Genomic DNA, 17,708 nt, shown 5'->3' on the forward strand with positions numbered 1-17,708 from the left:
CTTTAAAAAATAAAAAATAAAGAAAAAACAAGTAGACAACGAACAAAAGCAACAAGCAAACAGATAAGGGAGCCATCTCAGGGTGGGGGGCAAGTGTTCACAAAAATTACAAATAAAAAAAAAGGATTAGGAAACAATAAAGCAATAATACCATGCTAGATTTTGGCAACCAGTTGTTAGAAAAAAACAAATTAAAGCCAATATTCCTCTTAGAAAATAGATCTAAAAAATCCTAAAAGTACTAAATTGCGGTCAAAACAGGAATGTCATAAAAAATAAATCTGTATAGGACTGAGTATTTCTAAAGAAAATAAGTAAAATTTTGGGTAAAAATATAAAATTTTTCTGAATATAAAATTTACTTATAAGAAGAGTAAACTACTTAGTTTTTACTTATAAACCATTCCTTAAATGTTGCTATAAAAAAAGCAAATGAAAACTATTGAACCATAAGGGTCCTCTGCAAATTGTCACTTTTACAAATAGTTAAACAAAACACATTTTTGGCAAATCACTACATTTGGTAAATTTGGCAAATTAGTCTTTCTGTAAATCTGTCATTTGGTGAATTGATTTTTGGGTAGATTTTTGGCGAATTGGTCAGTTTCTTTTATTTGGAAAGGGGGTTAAATTTACCATTATGTCTCAAAGCCTGTTGCAGTGTCTGGTATGCAGCAGAGAATCAATAAATAGTTGGTGAATAAGTAGGAGAATGAACTGTGCTGGGTGAGGGGAATATAAAAGGAGAAAGACCAAGTTTCCTGGCTTCAGGGAGCTTACACTCTAGTGTAGAGGAAGTTGTAGTTCAACTCTTTTCTGTTACTGGTTATGTAACTATACTGCAACTTCGTCTTCATGTTATACTTGTTCTTGGAGTCAGGGGAACAGGTTCACTTTACTGTTACGCCATATCTGGGGGCCATATAAATGGAAATATCCCTTCATTCCATAGAAAGGCGAAAAGCTTTTTCAGGTAGGCCAGAGTAGGGCAATATCACACAGGCCCATTTGACAGTAAAAGTTCTAATAAAATGATTAAAACTCTGAAAGTAAGTTCTTATATATGTGGCATTCACACAGCCCTTCATTCTGAAGTGATTATCAAACAGATTGAAGTGAGAGAGGAAGACCCAGCACACTCTACCCCCGTGAATCGTGGAGGAAGCGCTCAGGAAGTATCATCACGGGAACAGCTGGGCTGAAGTCTTTTCATTTTTCCTGTCCCCTCAACTCACCACCTTGTCCATGATTAGAAAGGGAAGGAAAAGAGGTAAAAGCTAAATCCATCCCAAGCTTCACCGAGGAGACAGATGACAGGTAGGATGTGTAAAATGAACCCACTACCTCGCACGCAGCCCACGTTATTGTGAGCTGGCGTGGAATTGGTACAGTAAGAGCAGGAGGCTTTTCCTGTGCACTGAGTTGGAATTAAACATGCTAATTTGAGGTCTCTTTCAAGTATTTTGTTTAACTCCATTGGCCTTTAATTCCTTTATATTGCATCATTTAATGTAATATTATTTATATATGAAGCATGTTATGCTTATTAACCAATGTACAAAAATCTAAAGTACAGATTTTCTGTAATGGGCTAATTACAGGACTTTAAAGCCACCTACTGAGTTTTGCTGAGCTTCACAACAGGTTCACTGAACTGGATAAATGTATTCAAACGTGTGGAAATGAACCCCATTCTATGTGCAACGGTACTGGGAAAACACACAAATTATACCTCAATACCAGTTTAATGGGTCAAACAGTGAACCTGAATACTGAACTTAGCTACATCTTAAAATAGTGGCGAAGCCTGTGGTAAGAAAGGGAAGTGCCCATTCAAGGGAGTTTCTCCCTGTTTGTAAACAGTGGCAATAAAACAATAAGCCTGGTGATTAGGAGCAAGTTCTCCACACTCCGAAAACAGAGGTAGGTTGCCTTTCAATGACCTTTGAAAATACATAACTTTCATAACCGAACCTGAGTGGAACGGAGTGACGAAAGCTCAGCAAACACATATCTCAAGCACAGCCCTTTAATCGCTCCTGTAGGGAACAAGAGGCGCTTCTCATGTCACGGTTAGCAGGAATTCAGCACAGAGTGTTCAGAGTTAGAAATACAAATAACACAAATATAAATATGTGGTGGAATTGAGCACTCTTTTCAAACCAGCTTCCTCCCCCGAGTTTGATAAAAACAACAGGAATATGTTGTTCTTAAGACATATTAATATTATTTCTTAATTAATCCATTCTCAAATGGTGTTGTTTTTGTTTTTTAATTTTTCCATTTCAGAGTTCCAGAGGATTTTAGACTTCAACTCTATAGCACCTTATTTAGGGCTTTTATTACGTTAAAAATACAAAAATTAGGGCTGGGTGGGGGAATAAAAGAAAATGGAGGCAGAGAGAGTTGTGAGAACCTGATCAGGGATAGAGTTGAAAGAAAAGACACTATTTCCTATGGTGCATCATTGTCAGTGGAAATACTGTTTTCCTATTAAATATATATACATACACACATGCACAAACATATGTGTCTATGCGCATATGTGATCATCTATAGGCCTCATATGAACCTAGACATTGGTTTTATTTTTTGCTAGGTTCCTGTTGCATTCAATTAATTTTATCATGAAAGGGAAAAAAATGTCATTTCCAAGAGTCCCAGTCTTGTCCTCGAGGCACCTTATTGACAATGTACAAGCTACTCAGTGGCTGCCGGATGGGTGTTGATAGCCTAATTCCTGCTCCTCTTTCTGGAGAGACACCAGTGGGCCCAAGCCCGAAAGCAGTGAAACCCAGAATTTTTAGAACACTCTCTGCAAGTGCCACGTATACCAATAAAAAAAAAGAGCTCTTCAGGAAATGAAGTGTCACGCAGGCCAGCTTCACCAGCACCCTCGGACCAAGAAATAAGAATTTAAATATGAAATACAAAAATTTAACATATGACTGAAACAAAATAAATGGTGTACCACTGAAAGCATTTGAGGTAATTAATCAATGCTGTGTTTGTACATATCATTAAATATATTATACTCAGTTTAGATTTGATTTCTATGCTCCTTTTATAAAGAGTTAAAAGAAAATACATTTGAATTCACGCTGATACTGAAAACATGCTCCTAGCTCCTAGATTTTTTGGATTTCAAATCATTTCCATGAACAAACAGCTATTTGCCCTCTAATAAAATATGTCATTATGCTTTATTCACATTGCACAAAAGAATCACTGAAAAATCGCCCCAATGATGGCCAATAATTACACATTTTGCTCCTGTGCTGGCGATGAAGAAATCTGTTCATTGGAGAAAGCAGGTGCTGGGGCATCAAGCTAATAGTCAATGTGTGCTGTGGTAATTAGCCACTGCGATTGCTAAAATTAACAATTAGCTAACATGCAATTCTCTTTTTTGCAGGCTGCAGTTTACTTTGTATAATCCTTGCATGTTCTTAGTAATTATTCTGACAGCTTATTATTTTTATTTTTTCTGGTTTGAACACAGCTTTAACATTTAAATCGGGGCGACCCAAATGTTCAACAGGCAGGGGTGAAACAACTGCTTGACTAGGCATTTTTCTGAGGCACACTTTTGGTTGTTTTCCTAACTTTTCAGGGTTGGGGAGGGGAGTGGTAGGGATGAGAGATAGGATTCTTTCAAAGTTACTGTCTTGCACCCCAGGGCCTTCCCCCAGGGCAGCACACGCCCTTGCCCTCCGAAGCTTTTAGGAAGAATACTGCCCAGTCAGCACAATGTAGGCTCCAGGGAACGGCTCCAGGGATGCAGCGGCAGGCAAGCTGGTCAAAAACATCTCCCTGTCATGTTCCGCCCTGGAGTGAGCCTTTGGTTAATGGATTCCCTGCCTCTGCACCCCCTTACTGAGGGAGCATTCGTAGCATCCTGTGTGAATTGTTCTTCTTGGGGACTGTATGCTGAGATAACATTGCTAGAGCCTTTCAGTGGATAAAATAAGATCTCAGCCTACATCTGAAAGGAAAAAATTTAAAAGGCAAAGGAGTAATTTGTTTCCAGAAAACCTCTAGGAGAGAGGAATGTGACGAAAGCTCTCAAAACATTCAAGTAAGATAAATTGTAGCAACAAATTTAGTAAAATGCCATTATACACTGTATTAATTTTCTATGGCAGCAATCACAAATTACCACCAACTCAGGGGCTCAAGCAACACCAATTCATTATCTTACAGTTCTGGAAGTCAGAAGACTGAACTGGGTCTCTCACTGGGCTAAAATCGAGTTGTCTTCTTTTCTGGAGTCTCTCAGGGAGAATGCAATTCCTTGCCTTTTCCAGTTCTAGAGGTTGCCCACATTCTTTGGCTCGTGGTCTTTTCAAAACCTGCAACATAGCATCTCTCTGACTGTCCTTTTGTAGTCACGTCACCCTCTGAGCAAAGCTGGGAAAAGGTTTCTGATTTTAAGGATTTACGTGATTACATTGCACCCACCTGGGTGATCCAGGACACCATCCCCATCTCAAGGTCTGTAGCTAATCACATCTGCAAAGTCCCTTTTGCCATGTAAGGTCACATATTCACAGGTTCCAGGGATTAGGTCATGGGCGTTTTTGGGGAATGCTTTTGAACTTTGTTCATCCTTAGTAATGCACGTAGAGCAATTTTTTGTTTTTCCTTTTTTCTCTGACAAATGTGTATGTTTGATCTTTAATTTATGCTACAGAACACTTACCTAGTATACTTACCATAGGGGTGGGTAGGGTGGGGGGTATATGGGGACCTCATATTTTTTGAATGTAACATTTAAAAGAAAATAAAGAAAAAAATTTATATATATAAATAAACATATATATGTTTGTGCTTCTCTACAGTTGAGTTATTGCTCATTTAATGTCAGGAAATTGGATTATTTAGGAGCGGCGGGGGTAAGGAAGGGCATGGGTCTCCATGGCTTCCATGGCTAATAACCCTTGGTGGCTCTCCCTTCCCAGGTCTCATAACTGACACACAGAGCTAGCGAAGACCATGCTTTGTCCTGCCTCTCCGCGGCTCCTGAGCTTAGAGGGCCTTTTCACCCTTTTGCTGAGAGTGCTGCTTTTTAGAGTGAGGGCTTGGCCTGATAAGAGCTATCGCCATGTGCACTGCGCTTTATTACAGTGTTGGGCTGCAGCACGCTGGCTTGCTGTGTGAATGAGTGACACGGATTGCTGTCCACAGAAAACCCTGAACTACGCGAAGAAACACCGCCCACCACAGCCTTGACTTCTAAAATGCAGTGACCGGGAGGCAAAGCCCTGGATTCCTGAGGAGGCGTGCTGTGACCTTGTCCTTGTGTCAGTGTGAGCTGCATGTCAGGGCTCAAAAGGGCTTCTGCAGATCTTAGCACAAGCCCAGGGGATCTGGGCCTTGGGACTCGCTGCAGGCAGCAGAGGCTGAGGAGGGACTGGCTTAGCAGGAGAGGTCAGGTAAGTGAGCTTCGGCAGAGGTTGGGGCCAGGCTGGGGGAAGTAAAACACAGCAACACATTCTGTTTGTTTAAGTGTGAGGAAAACAGGAATGAGCAGTCTGCCCAGAAGAGTTAGGCAGGCAGGAGTCAACATCCTGAGAGCTAATCACTTCTGAATTTAAATATGGTGCAACCACAGGTCTCAGATGTTCCTTGCCAAGTGGCAAGAAGAGACGTGGTGTTGATGTGCCTTGGTTAAGAAAACTTGTTCTTTGGAACAGAAATTTGTACGATCCTTTCCTTTACAATGTAATTCATTGACTAGTTTGTTGATATGGTGAGCTCCTGTTATATATTTAGAATAGAGTTCTAACCAGAAAAAAAAGTACGCACACCCAGTAATACATCTGTTGTGTAAAATGAGCCCTCCACACAAGCTTAGGCTCTTGAAACAGTGAACCAAGAGAACTTTTGGGAAGGATGGAGACAAGAGCTAAAAACTGCTTTGCTAAAATCTCAAGATGTGTGCTTCAGCTCAAGAGGCTGGCCAAGATATGGTGATGAAGTTTGGCAAAGGCTAGAGCTCTCCAGGGTGAGGAAAGGTCATTAGAACGATAGCACTGAAGCTGAACGATAGTTCTGCAGAAAAATGTATTCCATGGAGACATTTTGCCAGAGGATCTTCAGTCTCTCACATAAGAACAACTGTGACTTACATAGAGGGACAACATTGGCTTAGCAAGCACGTATGACATTTTTCATTCTGTAAGATCTGCCAGTATTTCTTCACTAGTGGCTTTTCACCAGTCATTTTATTTCTTTCTTTATCTGTCTATTTATTTGTTTATTTTTAATTTACAGATGAAGATGCTAAGACACGATGGGTTAGATAGTAGTTCGGGTTCCCAGAGACAGATCTGGGAGAGTTGGGAATAGAACCTACAATGATATTGGTTTCTTTGGGTTGCATGTTCACAATGTGGGGTGGGTGTTGGCATGGAAGGAGGTGGAGTGGGCAATGGGGGAGTGGCAGGGGAGTAGGAGAGGCTGGTAATTAGGAAACAGTGGACCAAGTTTGCTTCTTAAGGAGCAAGAGGCTATGCAACCCCAGGTCTTGGGCATCATGGAAAATTCTCAAAGGCAGGCTTCAATGGACAAAAATTAATAAACTGTCCACTAAATGCTACTTTGTGGGCAAGGATGTCAAAGGAAATGGAAGGCAGGGGGATAAATAGGGAAGGGACCTCTCCCTTCATTCTAGGTGGGTTTTGTAAGTAAGTGCAATACAAAAGTCAAGCTTGTTCATGCTCGAATTACTTGCTTACATTGCAAGTGCAGCAAAAGAGAGAAGGCATAACTCCTAAACTTCTCAAGCATAAGAAACTTTGCACCCAGCCTACAACCATTTGTTAGGGAAAGCCATTCCTCATGGGTATGCACCCAGAACCACTCCTTCCTTCGTCCTTGCCTGCAAGCTGCTTTGCCATCAGTCTTCAGCCTCATTTTCTCACCTGTATACACCAGGAGATAGTTCACAATTAGAATACACAGAGTGTGTGGAAGTTGGGTAGTCCACGCAAGAGAAAGACGTATATATTATGAGTCCATTTCAGATCAACACTATCCAGTTTGTGGCAAAATATCAAATATAAAGAATACCCAAACAACCATAGGACTGTACAACACAGTGACAGTCTCATGGACTATTCTTGTCAATTGTAACAAAGGTACTACACTAATGCAAAATGTTAATAATGGGAGCAGGTATATGTGAACTCCGTTTTCTTCATGAATTTTTCTAACCCTACAAATTCTTTAATTACAGAAATAAGAATGTGGAAGAAGTGTGTGTGTGTGTGAGAAACACTCAAGATTGGTTGATCTTCTGATTCCCTTTCATTTGGTTTCAGCCTCAGTTTTTATGGGAGCTCAGTTTCCTGTACCTCTGCTTCATATAAGGACCCAGATTGGTAAGGCTGCATTTGCTCCTTGGTTAAGCCAGCCTGATAGAAAAATGTCTTGTCTGTGGATTTCACTTTTCCAAGATACTCTGCCACTTTGCCCTCTTATCTCCAATTACAGTGGTCAGAACAAGATATCCAGCCTGTGCCACATCCTTAGGAAGGGTCTCTACATCTTAAGATTGCCTGGATGTGGAATCAGGGTCAATGAGGTCATTGGGTTCCTAATGATCTCATGGTGACTCAATCTGTGATCTATGGGATTCTTCAAGTAGTCGACTATCCAAATACTGCTCATGAATCCTGGGTTCTAATGAGGACACATTAGCTTCCCAGTGAAGCCATATCGAAAGGGACATTATTGCAAAATCTGACCACTGTGGGAAAGGAAATACTACTGCTGTTACCTTAGCTCAGGAAAGACAATCTTGTCATTGGAAATTTAGGCTTGGGTGCAGTGGTTCCAAATGTCCTCCTTCAGGTCACTATGCCTGCAGCTTTGGTCATGAACTATCTGACCTAATCTTTGTGATAGCTCAAAGAGGAGCAGAGTCCTGCCACACCTGGCATTCCCACTGACTTTGCCTTCCTTTTAAAACTTTAGGCAGTCAGGATATTTTATTAAGACTTCTAACTGTAGAAATCTAATTTTAAATCTTACTATTAAATGTCTCCATACTAGTGTTTTGGATGATTGAATGAGGGGCACCATTTACAGGACACAAGGTTATAATCTGAATTCATGAACTGTAAAGAAAGTACCCTACGCTAACTAATGAGATTTTTAATGACGAGAAATAGATAAAGCTTAAAATGCAGAATGCTTATCAAGGACCTCAGACAATAGCAAAGTGGAGCAATTTAGAAGTACTTACCAGTGCTACTGCTGTGACAGCGAGAAGTGAACTATTTTCTTTCATTTTAAAGCACTGCTTTTCATACATGGGAGTAATTTCTATATTTTCTTAACTAAAATTAAATGCCCTGGTATAATCCTCTTTTCAATAGAGTTAAAAATATAAATAACCTACTGATACCACTTACCATAAAGCAAGAGAAAATGCCTCTATGAAGGGTAAAAATATCTGAATTATCAACATGGGATGATGGGATCCAGGGCGTAGATGAAGTCTGAGGGTTGAGAGTTCAGTCAGGGAAGTTTTTCCCGGGAAAGCTTTAAAGCCAGCAGGCTTCCTCGGGGAGGTGTGTGTGTGTGTGGGGGGGGGGGGGGGGAGGAGACATCCTCATCTCCGGGGTTTAATAGTAAAGCCTCTGAAGTTTGCTTGTGGCTGCTTTTGCTCTTGTGCTCTGGGACATACGAAAGAAAAAATAAAGTAACACTTCCCTGTGGAAAGGGTTTTTCATCTTGGGGCCTCTAGGATATCTCCAGACATCTCCGCCATACAGTGCTAGTGTGGAAGGAATGAGCAATTTCAGAGCACACAGGTCCACGGCCAGCTATTGGGATTTGAACCTGCCCTCCCCAGTTTCAAAACTCCATGCCTAAATCCTCCTGACCTGGGATGTGCTGGCATGGCGTGGCCTTTTTTGGGGGGGGCGGGGGGGGTTACCATTGCTATTGCCGTGGGTGGCTGTTGTTGTTAGTAGGGAAGTAGACTGAGTTTATCTACTCCCAGGAAGTGAGTTTTCCGGTCAACTAACGGCGAATGCCCTACCTTGGACAATACAAAGCCCCCACCCCCACCCGCCCTACGGTGGTGCCTTCGTAGTATTTTGAAATAGTACAACGGTTCAGACACAAACCTGCTGGTCCTGGTCTATGGTAAATAGGAGAGGTGGCAATGGAGCAAGCAGAATAAAATGCTGGGGCAGTAATGGCTAGAGAGGTGGAGAGGTACGGTGGGAAGCACCAACGGCTTTGGAGTATATCAACCCTGAATTTGAATCCCATCTCTATAACTTCCTGGCTGGGCAACTTCAGAGAAATTGCTTAACTTCCCTGAGTCTTGGCACCTTCACCTCTTGTGAGAATTAAGAAACTCAAGCAGGGAAGTGGATGTGGCTCAACTGATAGAGCATCCGCCATACCATACGGAAGGTCCAGGGTTCAAACCCAGGGCCTCCTTGATCCATGTGGAGCTGGCCCACATGCCGAGCTACAGTGTGCAAGGAGTGCCATGCCACACAGGGGTGTCCCCTGTGTAGGGGAGCCCCATGTGCAAGGAGTGCACCCCGCAAGGAAAGCCGCCCCATGTGAAAAGCGCAGTCCACCCAGGAGTGGCTCCACACACACAGGGAGCTGACGCAGTAAGATGATGCAACAAAAAAGAGACACAGATTGCCAGTGCTGCCTGATGAGAATGCAAGCAGACACAGAAGAACACACGGCAAATGGACACAGAGAGCAGACAATGGGGGGAAGAGGAGAGGAATAAATAAAATAAAACTTAAAAAAAAAAGAAGCTCAAGCAACGTTGGTTTCATCCATTTCAAAAGAGTCCGGGCAGAGTGGCAGCCAGGGAATAGGAAGAAGTCACCAAGGAAAGTCCCACAGGAAGCTGACTTGCCTTAATTTTCAGACAGGATAGCTTTTAGGCAGGACAAGTTTTTCTGCTTGTCTCTAGTCTTCCTGCCCTTTGCCTGGGACAATTCCTTCTCCTTGCCTCCTTTCTTCTTCTTATCTCTTTACTCCCCTTTCAATCCTCAAAGTCCTCCATGATTTTAAAACAAATCACCAAAAATTTCTACTTCTGGGTTTAGTTCAAATGACCTAACCAGTAAAACAAATGGTCTTTCATGTCACTTAATGATAATTTGCTCTTGGGTTTTTCTGTCTTATAAACATATGTTAATTTAGGGTTTCTACATAAAATATGAAACACCCAGTTACATCTGAAGTTCAGATAAACAATGAATATTTTTAAAAAATATAAATATGTCCTATGCAATATTTGTATTTTTATTTGCCAAATCTGGCACACCTACTTAACTCCCTGTCAGGAGCCCAGGTTCCTTTATTTTAACATCTTGTATGATTCATTTTATTTATGAGTCATATATCTTCTTATAAAATTTTATGGCTCTTGCAAACAGCCTCACATAATGCACAGTTTACGTGCTTGTTCCATGTTACTTTATGCTAGGCTCTCCTCTATGTGTCCATGGCATATGGATCTTGACCTATATAGACACAGGTTTATCGATGTGGGGCTACTGGGACGAGCAAAGCTAGGAAGGTTTGGAGGAAGCCTCTGCTCCGTGATATTTGGTGTAGTCAAATGTGTGGTGGGATCAGGCCTGGGGCATCACTAATGGGACAGACACCTCCAGTGTTCATTTCTTCCTTCTTTCCCCTGCCCAGAACAAGGATGACAAGGGTTTGGGCAACTGATGGGGCATCGGAAGGGGCTATTACTGCAGGCAGCAGGAGTCCTTAGGGTTTGTGGATAGGATTTAGGGAGTCCATGAATTTGGATGGGAGAAATGGCATCTGTATTTTCACTTACTCCCTTCAATTATGGATGCAGACAACAAAAACAGTATCATCAGCAGAACCTGTGACTTTGTCACCAAGAGAGGTGACACAGATTTTTTTGAAATTATTTACAGATATTCAAAATTTAATTTATACTCAATATTACTTAAAAATTACAGGAGATACTGGACTCCTCGATAGATCTTGTGATTTAAAGTGTATTTTTTGGTATCATTAATAACAAATAATAAATTGCTATTATAAATGTTTACTATTTTGATAACTATTTCAATAGTAAAGAAATCCACTAACAATACATAATAATAACAAAGTTGCTATATATACATTTTAATCGTTTTGATAATTCTCTTTCAATATAACTGGTTTCCTTCGCAATCCTGGGTATTTTATTTTGCACACATTAAAACATTATTCTGAGAAGAGGGCCACAGGCTTCCCCAGATTGTCAAAGGATCCCATGTACAAAAAGTGCTGAGAACCCTGACTAAAGACAAGCCTGAACCCATGCATACACGCTCTTCCAAACCAAGTAGCTCCAAAACTTAACGGGCAGAACTATCCTCATTTTCTCTTATAAATGCTTACATAAACCTTAGGCTACCCTATCATGACTTCCAAGATGCGTTAATGTTCCTTAATAAGAATTTTTCTGTCTTAGAATTGTTTTTGAAGGGAGTTGACTTTCTGAAGGAGAAGCACACTGGCTTTAAGAAGACTCAGGGGAGTAAAACAAGACAAAAGAAAATGAATTAAGAACAGAGTCCAAATTTATCTTCACTGCTTTGCTCCGTTTCAAACCTGTTGCAGTCAGCATCTCTATAATATCCAATATAGCACAAAAATATATTAAATAGAATATGTTAGGTAATATAGCAAAATTGTGTTTCTTTGATAAATTTAAATGCAGTTCTGGGCATCTGCTACTTTGAATGCAGCTTAGCAGGGAAAAAGCTCCTCTCTACAACCTTGCTGGGTGAGGTTGGGAGCCCAGGAAAGATTGCACTCAGGCTTAGGAAAGAGGTAACTGAAGCAGAGAAAAGGGAATCTTTTACTGTTCACATCCCTTTGTTATTTGTGAGCGTCAAGGGCTCTGGGAAGGTCGTGGGGAGGCAAGGGGCCTAGTGATAGGACTGTGTACAGGAAAAGGGGTAGCTTGCTGGGTGGGAAGTGGGGGTGCCTGATCCTGGGTTGGAGGGGGGACTTGAATGAATGCCTGGGGGTTGGTCTGGGAGAATAAAGCCACGAAGGGACTGGTCTCATTAAAGAATCCATTTCCCATTTTCAGTAGTTTGCTACATTAACAAGCTGAGCCGTGAAAGGATTAGATCCACTAAGTGAGTGCCTGTTCTGTGCACCCTTGCAAAACACATTTCGGAAAGCAGTGGATTCGCCTTAAATGAGTATCTGCTGAAGGAGCAAAGCCCTAGGAAAACAAAGGGGCACACCAGGGTAAGCTAATAATTCCTGCTGTGCTTTGAGGGCAATGAAATGACTGAACCCTGAGAACTTTTTCTCCCTCCCCTGCAGTTGGTATAAACATAAGAACCATTTTGATGATCATATCGACACCTCAGCAACAAGTACTTCCCAGAGACCAAAAAAATGTCATTTTCCAAAGGGTTAAATGAACCAAAAGGTCTCAACCTCAGATATCCTTTTTCTGCACCCGCTTAGGATGCATCTATTAAACAAAACAATGGGCATATATTCATATCCTGTCCGTAAATAATCGAATGATACAAGAACAAATCTACCACCAGCTGCTTTGTCCCATGCTATGCTTTGGCTGGGAGGGGAAAGCCAAGTTTTGAGCCGGGTCTAGCCTGACTCAGGCCGTAACTTGTGAGTCCTGCTATTCTAACCCTTTCTCTTGATCTGCTTTTCAGCCTGTCTCCAGCACACAGCTCAGAGCAGCAGGGAAGTTGCTTAGCAAAGGGCCACCCACTTGCCTATTATTCCTTCCTTGCCTGTGACATGACACAAGAACAAAGTAGACATTAACCGCTACATTAAACCCAGAAAGAAAGTAATCAGTAACCTGTTATTCCCTTAATAAAGGGAAACACATGCAGTGTGAAATCCAGAAGACTAATCAATAGCTGCAGACAATGCAATGTGCCAAACAAATTGCAAATCAATTAGAATCCTTGTTTTCTTTGAAATGGTTCACTATATCTAAAGCAATTACTCCTTCATTAGACCTAATTTAACAGCATGACTGCCCTGGCTACAACTGGCAGCGTCTGGCTATCAAATGGAAGAATGGCAGCTTATTTCTGTCTGTCTGTGAGTCTAGCACCAATCAAAAATAAAAATAAAAATAAAAAAATAAAAAAATAAAAAAGGGGAAAAAGGGAGGAGGGATGGAATTCCTTTATATGGGAGAGACTTTTCATGAATGGGTAGATATTTGTTTTAATCAAAATATCGATACCCAAGGAAGGATTTTTCCTCCAAGGAAAATTAAAAGAGAAAGCAACTGCAAAACTTATTTAACAAAATTTAATAAGAATCTGTAATTTTTAAAAATGCATTTCTTTTCTTCTTTCTTTACTAGCTTCAAATAGACAAAAATGACTTTGAATTATGTGTAAAGTTCCTTTAGCTCTTCAAATCTAACACACATCATTGTACTAGTATTAGGATTTTGAACTGAGAATCCTTTTTTTTTTTTTGGGTAGAATTTGGAAGTCTTATAAATATTTACGCCAAAGAGTACTAGCTTACTTTATTTTAAAAGCTATTTAAGAATAAGTTTGTTGAGGTATAAAATTCACCCATTTTGAGAGTACACTGGTGAATTTTGCAAATGTATACCATCATGTAACCACTGCCTCATCAAGATACAGGACCTTTCTATCATCCCAGTCAGTTCTCACGTGTCCCTTTGCAGTAGTCCCGTCTCTCCATCAGTGGCCTCATGTAACCACGGATCTGCTTCCTGTCATCCCATTTCCCATCCTGTATTTGTTTGGGACTGGGAAAACAATTGAAATAGTTTTTCTACCAGTTTGGGAAAAATGGTTTATCATTGTTTGAGGAGTCAAGCAACAATCTCTAGGAACAGAAGGAGAAGATTACAAACTTTTCAGAAAGTAGATATCCTTAGAGTGTAAACCATTTCTGGAGGTTGAAGTAAGTATTCTTAAATGAACTGAAAAAAAAATCTAATAGACTAAATTTGCTATTAAATTGCTAAACTTCATAGTTTAATCTTTTTTTCCTTCTCTTTGAGGATCATTACAGCTCCAAAAATTGTTCTTTCAGCTTAATTTTTCTCAATTATTTTTTTCTGACCATAAAAGCAATGTATTTTGCTTTTACAAAATCCCAACATTACAGAATTATCAAAGGTGGGAAGGTCCTTATATTCCCCCCAGTAACTTTCAAAAGTACACAAAACTGTGTGTACAAGGATATCTTTACAGCATCGTGGTATTAGCAAAATACTGGAAGTTCTAGTAGTTTGAGCCTTAGATTAAGTCATACATGTCCTTGCTTCCCTGCTTCCTTCCTTCGCTTCCCTTATAACAGCTTTCACTCCCCTCTCCCCTCCCCCTAATCCTTCCTCTTCACCTCACATCAAATGGCTTTTCAGTCTCTGTATCCTTTGCTTTTCTTCGCCTTCCTTTTTTTTCTTTTTTCTTTAGAGCTCAGTGCAGGAAAATTCTTGCATTGGGCCTACCCATAGCTTCTATAAGCAAACCAACCCATTTTGCATCTCCTACTCCTCAAAAAACAATATTCTGCCGAAGCTTTCACATCTCTAATGTAAATTTCTGCTACCCCATACCGCACCCATCTTGCCCTCTTTAACCTTTCATTAACACTGTCACTCAGCCAAATTATTTTTTGTTTCTAATGCTTCTGCTAACACTCATAATTTACCCTAGTCAATCAACCTGCAAGCATTCACTAAAGGCCTGCTTTGCAGTATAATCTGATTGGCTGGTTCTGAGAGTTGGTTTGTAACTCTAATGAAAAGCATTTGTGATGATGGGGGTTGGGAGGAGGAAGTTATGAAGTTAAATCACCTTCTAAAGAATTTAGCTTGGTGCTTAGGTTAGGCAGAAGGCATTGCAAAGATAAGTGAGAAAGAGCACTTCCCTCCTTTTCAGCTCTCTTTCAAGGGACTTTAAAGTAGAAAAGGGCTTTAACATGTACACTGCAGCTGCTCCAGTCCCAGGGCTTACCTCACAATGGCCTTTGGAAGATGGTGTAACTATCTGAAGAGTATTATTATTATTGTTGTTATTATTTAGATAAAATATTCCTTAACCTATAGCTATGCACTGTGGGTTTGTGTTTATAGAGTGTTTGTGTAAAGACACCCATATCTCAACTATTTCTGTGCATTTCCTCCTAAAGCTTGCCATATCTACATGAGCTCAAGACAATTTTCATCAACCAGAGGATGGACACTTAGGGGTCCCTTGGGGGTTTGCTACATGGTAGATAAGGAAGAGATAAGGCAGGTGGAACTCCAACTAATAACATGGTTATATATTATAAACACATAATTAAATATTTAATACATCAATGTGAACACTACCAAGGAGAGTGGTGGTAAATTCTACCTCCCTGAGACAGGGAGAAGACAAGGATCTTTTGGGTTTCCAAGTAATTTCCTAAGAAAGATGAAAATAATTTGGATTAAAAAAATTCCCACTAGAGAGACTTAACCAGAAAGCTCTTCACTCATAATTTTATATCCAGCCATATTTACTAGTTAAGTCTCTCACTGCTGGCAATTTTTCAATTGTTAGCAGTCATGTAAATGTTTTTGCAAAGCAATGGCCTACCACAATGAACTATTTGATGGCTCTGGTCCATATACTTCACATCATTTATTACTGCACATGGTGTGGGGACCTGTGCTTGCTAATGCACAGATAAAAGCCATAACAGAATGGTGACAGAACAAATGAAGCCTGTCCTTCGAAGTAAGCCCTGCCCTTTTGTTTGCTCTGCTATAGAAAAAGTGAATAGACGAGTCTTTTGCAAACTTTCAGGGACCAACTTTTTATCCCCTACTGCCACTCCTGAGAATAATGATTCTGATGATTGCATTTTCCCCCTTATTCTCTTACTGACAATTAATATGAGTTATTTTATCCACCACAGATGAATATTTAATACTGTTCTTCATACAAATGCAAACTTCCTATTTACCAGCCTCTGGTGATTCTGTGTCTTTTACCAGAGTGGTATCATTCAGCTTCAGTTGCTATAGCATTTTCAAGAACCTCTCTGTTCTTGTCATAAATTATCTGTAAGTGAAAAAAGCTCAAAGGAGGTCTGCAGCAAACTGTATCAAATAATGAATTTGTAAGCGGTAGAAGAAAACACTTATCTTACTTATGCTCTTCTGCCATCGATTGTTCAGTGACCCTTCTTTAGGATACAGATGAGCATAACCCTGAAAAATGTTTGTGTTGTCTTTCTTTAACTGGCAGCCTGCAGGCTGCATGATCTAATAAATATTGGCAGGGCCAAATGAAATAATATAGAAGAGCTTCTCTTCTTTAAAGTCCACAGACCAAGAGACTCTTGTCACTTGTTAATATCTCCATCAAACACTGAAGTGTTAACATATGTGATACGACCACGCAATCAAGTAAGGACCGATTTGTTGACTAATTAAACCAACACAACAAGCTCTTTAGCACCTACAAGTGACAAGTTTAGAGCAGGCAAGTGGAAACTCTCAATTGAGCCCCCTTTTATGAGACTATCATGCCAAATTCAATTCTGACTGAGTAGTATTTGAATGTACTTGACTTTCACCATGTGCTGACATGCTTACAATAATTCATCATGGGTGACAATAGTCCAATATTAGAGATTTATGATATATACAAAACAGTTACAAATGAAACGTAACCCTAACGTGGGTCTGCTTTCCTTACCCACTGCCTATTGATATTATAATTAATGGTCAATTACTTAGGGAAAAGAAAATAGAAAATAGTCATTACTGGTTTCAGTCATCATTGGATTTTTTTGGCAAATTCTGGAGGTAAATGAAACCATTTTCACAGTATTTGGTGGTTGCTTTGAAATAATGGGCAAAGAAGCTTGGTATTCATGACACTGTTTTAGCAGTGAGAATGAGCTGATAATATTTTAGAGGAGACTGGGCATAAATTAAGTTGCCAGAGAAGTAGAAAAGTATTCCAAGATGTATCTGTGTGTGAGTTGATAACACAAACATGTTATTTATATATATGCCTGTATGAACTCCCCTAACCACACAGATGTTTTGTATTCAGTTTCTTTCTTTGCAAAACAAATCAGTTCCACTAGTTTATCTCTAATCTTCCCTCCATTCGAAAATTCCATGGCCTCTAATCTGACCTTTCCATATCCAGGTCAGTGAAGAGGCAGACAGAACTCTTGTTTTTTAGACTTCAGTCAATCCCTCTTCCTCAACCCTTCTTTCTCTATACACTCATTTTCTGATCTTTATATGCATATATTCATCTCTTTCACATCCAGCCCAAACTCTTTCCTGGCTGACTCCATTCTTCCCAGCTGGACAATTACATTTGTGGTGTGTCCATATAAACATAATGCATGGACCTATAGGCATATGACCCACATTTTCCCATCCCTGTATACCTGAAAACAAGTGAGGCACATTAGCAGTGGTAGGTCCCACAGGGGCTGTTGAATAGCAGGTTATGCGCATTTAATCTAGAACCAGCCTGTACATGCACTTTGCTTTAGACACACCCTGGTTCCTACTAATCTGAGAGCCACAGATAAGTAGCCTGTATTCCAGGTACAAAAGGGCTCCTTGTATTTATGGAGAAGTAGCTCTGGATTCAAATATCTGGCTGGAAGCAAAGGTCAGAGCCTCTCCTGGAAAACTG

At 40.3% G+C, this 17,708-nt stretch overlaps 1 long non-coding RNA gene across 1 annotated transcript in view; it reads left to right on the forward strand.

Moving 5' to 3' along the window:
- Positions 1-5,140: 5,140 nt before the first annotated feature.
- The window catches only part of LOC131277944 (uncharacterized), a 61,032-nt gene continuing 48,464 nt past the window's right edge, over positions 5,141-17,708 (forward strand). The window contains exons 1-2 of the long non-coding RNA XR_009185020.1: positions 5,141-5,435; positions 7,326-7,385. This is a non-coding gene — a long non-coding RNA (uncharacterized lncRNA). The remainder of the gene's footprint in view (positions 5,436-7,325; positions 7,386-17,708) is intronic.

The sequence above is a fragment of the Dasypus novemcinctus genome, chromosome 3 (genome assembly GCF_030445035.2).
Source record: "Dasypus novemcinctus isolate mDasNov1 chromosome 3, mDasNov1.1.hap2, whole genome shotgun sequence".
In the NCBI taxonomy this organism is placed as follows: Eukaryota; Metazoa; Chordata; class Mammalia; order Cingulata; family Dasypodidae; genus Dasypus; species Dasypus novemcinctus.